Genomic DNA, 7,148 nt, shown 5'->3' on the forward strand with positions numbered 1-7,148 from the left:
ACTTAATTTTATTGTGAACAACTAACCACCACCTGCGTCTATACTTGTGTTAACTGCCGTTCCCCTTGCGTGTGCTCTCTGCCGCAGTTTCCAAAGCAGTGCAAGCGTGACTGTTTTGTGAGCTCGCGTGGCCATCCGAGTTAGCAAAAAAACAAACATTGTTCCTGCATATCCAAGTGATCACAGTAACTGAAACTGGGTGCTGTTTAATTATTGATCGTGCCGTTGATCAAACAATACTTCCGGTCATGGTGAGTGGGCCTTTAGGTATTATTGCAACAGAAAAAAAAAACAAGACAGGATTAGAATGCCGCCACGATCAGCAACGGAATTATATATCCTGTACACTGAATTGTTCAATATTTACGAACGTTTCAGCTAAAAGAACCTAGAGGTAATACTATATTCCAGTGGTTGTCCTATTCCTTTCCCTAAGCAGTAATTCAGTTCTAATCAAATATTTCCTGTTAACCTATTCAAATCTGCTCACTACACTTGCACAGTGCCGCCTATTGAGGAACTATGCAATGTTTTCTATTGTAAGAATGAAAATGTGGCCATGTACACCTTTTGTTATTCTGTATCATAGGTCGGCTAACTCTACTCATGAGCCAACTCACTAAGACTGACTCAAGATCAGATCGGGCAATGACTCTGAGGAGTGAGGTCGGCTCAGTGATGTTTTGGTGAGTTTCAGTCCGAGTGAGTCCGGTTCACGACAATTTTACTGAGTCTGGGTGCGAGTGAGTCCAGTTGAAGAAAATATTGGTGAATCTGAGTCCGAGTGAGCCCTAAGCACAAAATATATTTCTTGAGTGAGTCTGAGTGAGTTCCGCCTTTTATTGCCTACCTATAGTCCTATCTACATATCTTCAGCATTACTATCAGCCTTATATTGGTTTACGTGTATACTTAAGTGTATTCACAGATATCTCAACGTAGCGTTCATGCGCCACCTCAATATTTATTCACCAGAAGAGTGAATTAGTGGAGGCGGGGTCTGCTATGACTCCTTCCCCCTTCCCCGTAAAGTTTTTCACGGGAAGTGCTTCATAAAATATCTCGTATGAGTCGCGTATTTCATAAAAAATGTTGTTATGGATTGAAACCACTGATAAATCATATTTGAAGGTACAAGGTCAAAATGCGTGCCATAGAGCACCGATTATGTGAGATATTGGCGTTAAAAAGCATTGGCACCATGATCAAAAAATTAATTTTACGCTAAAGGACTCATGAGTCAACTCCCTCAGGCTAACTCAGACTCAGGTCAAGCCGTGAGTCTGAGTGAGTCCGGCTGAGTAATATGTTGGTGAGTTTGAGTCCGAGTAAGTTCGGTTGAGAAAAATTTTGGTGAGTCTGAGTCCGAGTGAGTCTGGTCGAGGAAAATTTTGGTGAGCCTGAGTGAACCCTCAGAGCAAACTATATTTCTTGAGTGAGTCTTAGTGAGTTCGCATTTTTTCACCGACCTATGCCCGGTATACCTCTTTATTAAGTGAAGCAGATCAGTTTGAAGATCAATTTGTTACTGGCAATGGCGTCATCCTCTTCATTGGACTTCCTTTTTCTTTTCCATTTTTTACAGGCTCCTGGCTAACAATGCTAGAGGTCCCATTGGCTGGCTTTGTTGTTGGTGTTGCTGTCGACGGTGATGTTGTTTGTGTCACAGGTGTCGACATGGCATCCGCCGACGCAGCCTGCGGTACATTTTCTGAATGGGTTATTTCACAAATGTCCGACACAGTCTCAAGATTGGTTTCAAGAGAGGACATTTCTAGCAGCACCACCTCGTCGTCAGAATTGTGCTGTTGGCTCACTTCAGCAGGCTGTGCCAGCTGATATGCCTGGCTTGCTGGCACCTAATATTTGCCTGAAAAGCTGCAGAAAAGAAAAATGCATGTTGGCAGCGTTTGAAGGCTTTTGATGCTGCAGTAAACGTACAAAAGCATTTCACAGTGTTCTCAGTTTTCATAGCTGTTTTAATACCATATATTTTAAACTCCTCATAAACAACAATAGCACTTTTGAAAATTTTGTAAAGCTACTCAGTGTGTTTCCTTATTTCCCTGTTTTCGGTGGATGCCAAGAAGAAATTATGAAAACGTTTGATACAACGTCTGCGCATTTTCATGCGAGAGGCACTTATAATTGCATAATGTCAGCAGAAATGTAGTACAAGGAATAATCGCAGTGATGGAAGTGTCTTTTCTTTTTGGAGCAGCTATTGATCTTTTAGGAGGAGATGGCAAAACGTGGCGTGCAACTCGAAGTTCAAAGCATCACCAACGCGTCTCATAATTATTAATATTTAATATGAAAGACATTTCACAGACAACAAACAACATAAATTGCGTGAAACAAAATCAAAAAGATAGTTCGCTATTGAATGCGCCGTGAAATGAGCTATATATTTAACATACCAGTACATGTAAGGCCTACTTGAGGGCCCAGTTGCTGCATAATGATAAAAGGCTACCAAGCGTGAGAAAAGACGCAACACACAAGGAAGATGCCCGCATTTATCCGTGTGTTGCGTTTTTTCTTGTGCTCAGTACTTGTGGCAGGAATGGGATCATACCAGTAAAGATAAGCACTTCAATATAGAAGTAAACACAGTCGCATATAATTGTTGCCAAACCGTCAGTTGATAACATGTATGAGATAGAAGTAATTTCTATAATTTTTACATTTACCAAAATGGCATGCCTGTCAAGTTGAAAAAAAAAAGACAGCTGAATAAGCTATATGCTTCATAAGCCTGTTGTATAGTCAATAAAGCTGCGTACTAGCATGAAAGGATGGTAGTATACCGATTGTTTTCAGTTTCTTTAGGGCTTGAGAGTTGGTCTCACGGTTTTAAGTTAATAATCTACTTTTTCTCAGTGCTGTTTTGGAGCATGTTTGGAGTAGCCCTTCCATTACTGTATTTGTTTGAACAATTAGGTCACTACACACAGCCCTGAAACAAGCCAGCTCCACAAATAGTGGAGCGACATCGTGGTCCTCTTAAGACAATTCTTAGTATAGAAACTTTTAAGCTGGATTAGCCAGCATGGTCCTTCTGCGGATCATTCTTTGTGTTCCTAACCTTACACCAGATTAGCCAGCAAACTATCTAGCTGCCGTACAATCACTGGACCTTCATATAGTGCAACTTAAACGTGCACATCTATGCACCTACATAAATTTCACAGCTAAGTATGGTAGCACATTGTTTTGTGCTGCACGAACTACAATAAACAGGTGTGCATAAATTTTCACGACAGTGTGGTAATACCAAACAGCTATGATACTTTACAGCTTGTGAATCTGCTGATATCTGTAATGGAGGCCAGTTACATCACAGCTGAAATTACACAGACGGACGGGCAAAGCCACGTGGAATGTATGATTGGCATGACGAAAAGGCGTTGCCGTAAAATTGCACAGCTTTGCATTTTTTGTACACGCATTCCAGCTAATTTTGTGGCCAGGCGTGGAGAAGTATGTATCACTTACTCTACCGCCTGCCCTACACTGGGCAGGCAAGTGCATGCTTCTCTATGCCTCATTACATGGCGTCTAGGCTACTGAGAGTGTGGGGGAGCGCTTGAACCAATACTCTAGCCAACAAAGGAAATTGTTGGCTATGCCACCAGTGCATATGCAAGCACAAAATGGCCATACAGTGCAATGACAACAGCACACTGAACATTACTTTATATGCCGTACGTCGTGTTTGCATGTTCTTAGCATTGTTTCTGTCATAATTCAGAGCCAGTAAATGTTTCTGCTAGCTAGCTTCCACGCTGATGTATATAGTACTTGTGGAAAAAACAACCTTTATGCTCATCTCAATGTCATAGGCGCGAGCACCACTTTACCGGTACACGACATCGTCAGACATAATAATAATAATAATAATATCTGGGGTTTAACGTCCCAAAACCACGATACGATTATGAGACGCCCTAGTGGAGGGCTCCGGAAATTTCGACCACCTGGGGTTCTTTAACGTGCACCTAAATCTAAGTACATGGGCCTCCAACATTTTCGCCTCCATCGAAAATGCAGCCGCCGCGACATCGTCAGACACGAGTCAGTCTTTCGTTTATTCGGCAATATGAACGCGACGACAAAGAACGACAGAACTTACGGTCTCGTCAGCATCTTGTCCTTTAAGAACATCAACAGTGCGTAATACGGCCAGGACGTGTCGACAGAATTGACGTCGTCGCGCCCTGCGCCGGTTTTTCGCGCTTGCAGCACGGCATTCAAGAGGTGGCGGAATTTGTCACTCAGGGACTTCCATCGCTTCTGCACCATTTCCACGGCCACTGCGCAAGCAAATTCAAGATTTTTTAGTGGGCGATTATATACACGGAAGACTGACGGCACGTTGGGAATATACATGCGCATACCTTTCTTGTCCAGATTGGTCGGAGTGGGCGGTCGCCGTCTTGCGAAAGTGCTGCTTTGACGTTGTGGTCCTTGTGTTGTTTATTCGACGCCATTCATAACGGCACACGACATTGCACGGCGGCGATCAGCAATTCGCAGTCGATGCAGCCGTTTGGCGCCATTAAAGCCGAGACAGACGGTACGGTTTTCCATCCCATGCGGCGTCCGGCGCGGCGATGCGGCAGCCGGAATGGTGACGTTTCGTGACGTTTCATCGCATCGGATCGCCGCATCGCATGTCCGGCGTGTATCCAACCGGGCAGATATTGTCGCCACCGCATCGGACCATCGGAAGGCCGCCGCTAATGACAGCGCGAGCACGGAAAACGTCACGATCACGTGAACAGGTAGCCGGTGAGCGGTGAGCCAGGTGATCTGCCATATTGCTGAGTTTTTCATGCCGGGTCGGCGTCGTGCTCAACAGTTTTGCGGAGAAGTCGACGTTTACCATGAGTGCCCAAGCGTCACAACTGTCCAATGAACTGATCATCGCGCTGGTTCGGCATGAGCCGGCCCTGTGGGACCAGCGGACAAACCTGTACAGAAATGCCGCCATTCGCGCGGATGCGTGGAAACGGATTGTGCGTGGTCTAGGCGTTGCTGTGACAGACGGTATGTAGTCTATTTGTCACTTTTTTTTCCGAGGGCTTTTTCCTAGTGCGAACTGTGCGCATAGCTGAGCTTTTCACGCGAGGTAAATCTTAAAACGCCACGTTTCAGACACACACGACGAGGACCTTGAAACGTGTAACGACGGCAAACATGGAAAGCAGTGTTCACAGTCTGAGGTTTACGAGTGAGATTTGGTGGTCAGATTGCACTCCGTCGTGACTGACAACGGGGAATAATGAATTTTGAGCGCCTATGGCTTTTTTTAAAATCTGAACTGAAGTACGCCGGCGCATATGCATTATGACCCCATATAAATGTGACCTGGAAATGAACCCGCGCCTAACCGCTATCGTGCCACGAGGAATTGCTTGCACAGAGAGGAAAAAAGAAATTTTGACAAAGTGGCTGGCATGAAAGCCACATTTACAAGTTTGCAATGCAATGGTTTACTTTGCGGCGCTTTTGATGGGATGACCTGCAAGCACGTTTCATTCGTCAAGGCTACCTCTCATGATTGAACATGAATGTTGTAGTCACACTGACCTTGTTTCGATTCTATTAATAAAATTGTCTAAGATCAGCCAAGTTTGCTCGTGCAATGTTTGTGGGATTGAACGGTGAAATTTGAAACACAGACAGCAAATGTTGCTTTTTTTATTATGGCAGCGAATCATTGCCAACATTGTCTGCTTTGTCATTGCATGCATTACGATTTAATTTGTATTGGGCGTGTTGGTGAATAGATCCTCGAGATATTTGTGGGCCAAATCGAGAAACAAGGAAGGAACAAGTACAAGACAGCATAGAATGCCAGATCCTATCTTCCCTCCAGGTTTCTTTTCCCCCCTTGCTTCTCAGCTTGCATCACAAATCTTTCGTTACGAATTAATTCTAAAAATGTTCGCATAATTCACACAAAACATTACGGTTACCGTCTCTTCTATAGAAAATATCAAGATGGTCACAAATCACTGGAGAAACCTGCGAGACGCTTTCACAAAAAAGCTAAAGGAGCTCAAGAAGAAGAGCGGAGCTGGCATGGATGAGCCACTTTCAAAATGGAAGTAATTTGACCATGTTCTCTTCTTGAGAGACATCATCGAGCCACGCCGGTATGTTAAAGCTTTGGTTTCGGCTTGTAGCAAAACTTGGAAGCACTCAAAGTAGCGGACACTCTTTAAATTTGGACTCCCACATCTTACATTCAAACTTTCCCCTACGTTTTGGCTACAGTGAGACTGACAGGAAAAGTAAGGGACACAACATTGCACTATCGCCTGAAGTTTATCGTAACAACCACACATGAAATGCACACAAACGTGACCCAACCCGGCCCTAAGCACACAAAACTGATTTTTCTTAAATGTGGAGCAAGCATCCTAAAAAGATGACAAAGCTGATCTTTAGGGAAGAATTGGAAACTATGAAAACCAGGAAGAACTTTAGAATGCAAAATTGCAAACAATATAACACGCACGAGGTGATATGCGACATTTACCCAGAATTTAACAACGCAACTTCATTATCAAGTCATGAAATAGAGGGCTGGCTAACAGTCACCTTCATTCTTTCCTTGTGCCACCATTAATTCGTTTGCTGGGGCTGCGAGTGGAGATTCACAATGTCACACCTTCCATTGGCACTCTGTAAATATACAAAATGTATTACGGCACAGTCAAATATGATGAGTGTACAACTTTTTTAGACTATGGAATAGCCGCAGCAGTGCTAATACAGGGTGGCATGAAGCCAACCGACACTTTTGTATGATACATGAATTCAGTGGAAAAAAGTCAGTGTCTGTAAACAGGACTAAGTGCGTTATTTATTTACAGCCAATTGCAAGGTCAGTTTTTGAACACATCTGGCACATGGCCTCCGCTTACACCAATGCATAGTTGCAAACGCTTAAGTCGCTCATGCACCTCTGCAGGTCTGCATCAATGCCTACAACTTCATTATCTACATCTTGCTTGAGTTCTCGAATATTCATGATGCACCTCTGGCACACACAGTCTATCGCATGCCCCACATGGAGTCTGATACACAAAGGTCGAATGACCAAGCTGCGAAATGGATTTCGCCAGAACCTATCA

Source organism: Rhipicephalus sanguineus, chromosome 1 (genome assembly GCF_013339695.2).
Source record: "Rhipicephalus sanguineus isolate Rsan-2018 chromosome 1, BIME_Rsan_1.4, whole genome shotgun sequence".
Lineage (NCBI taxonomy): Eukaryota > Metazoa > Arthropoda > Arachnida > Ixodida > Ixodidae > Rhipicephalus > Rhipicephalus sanguineus.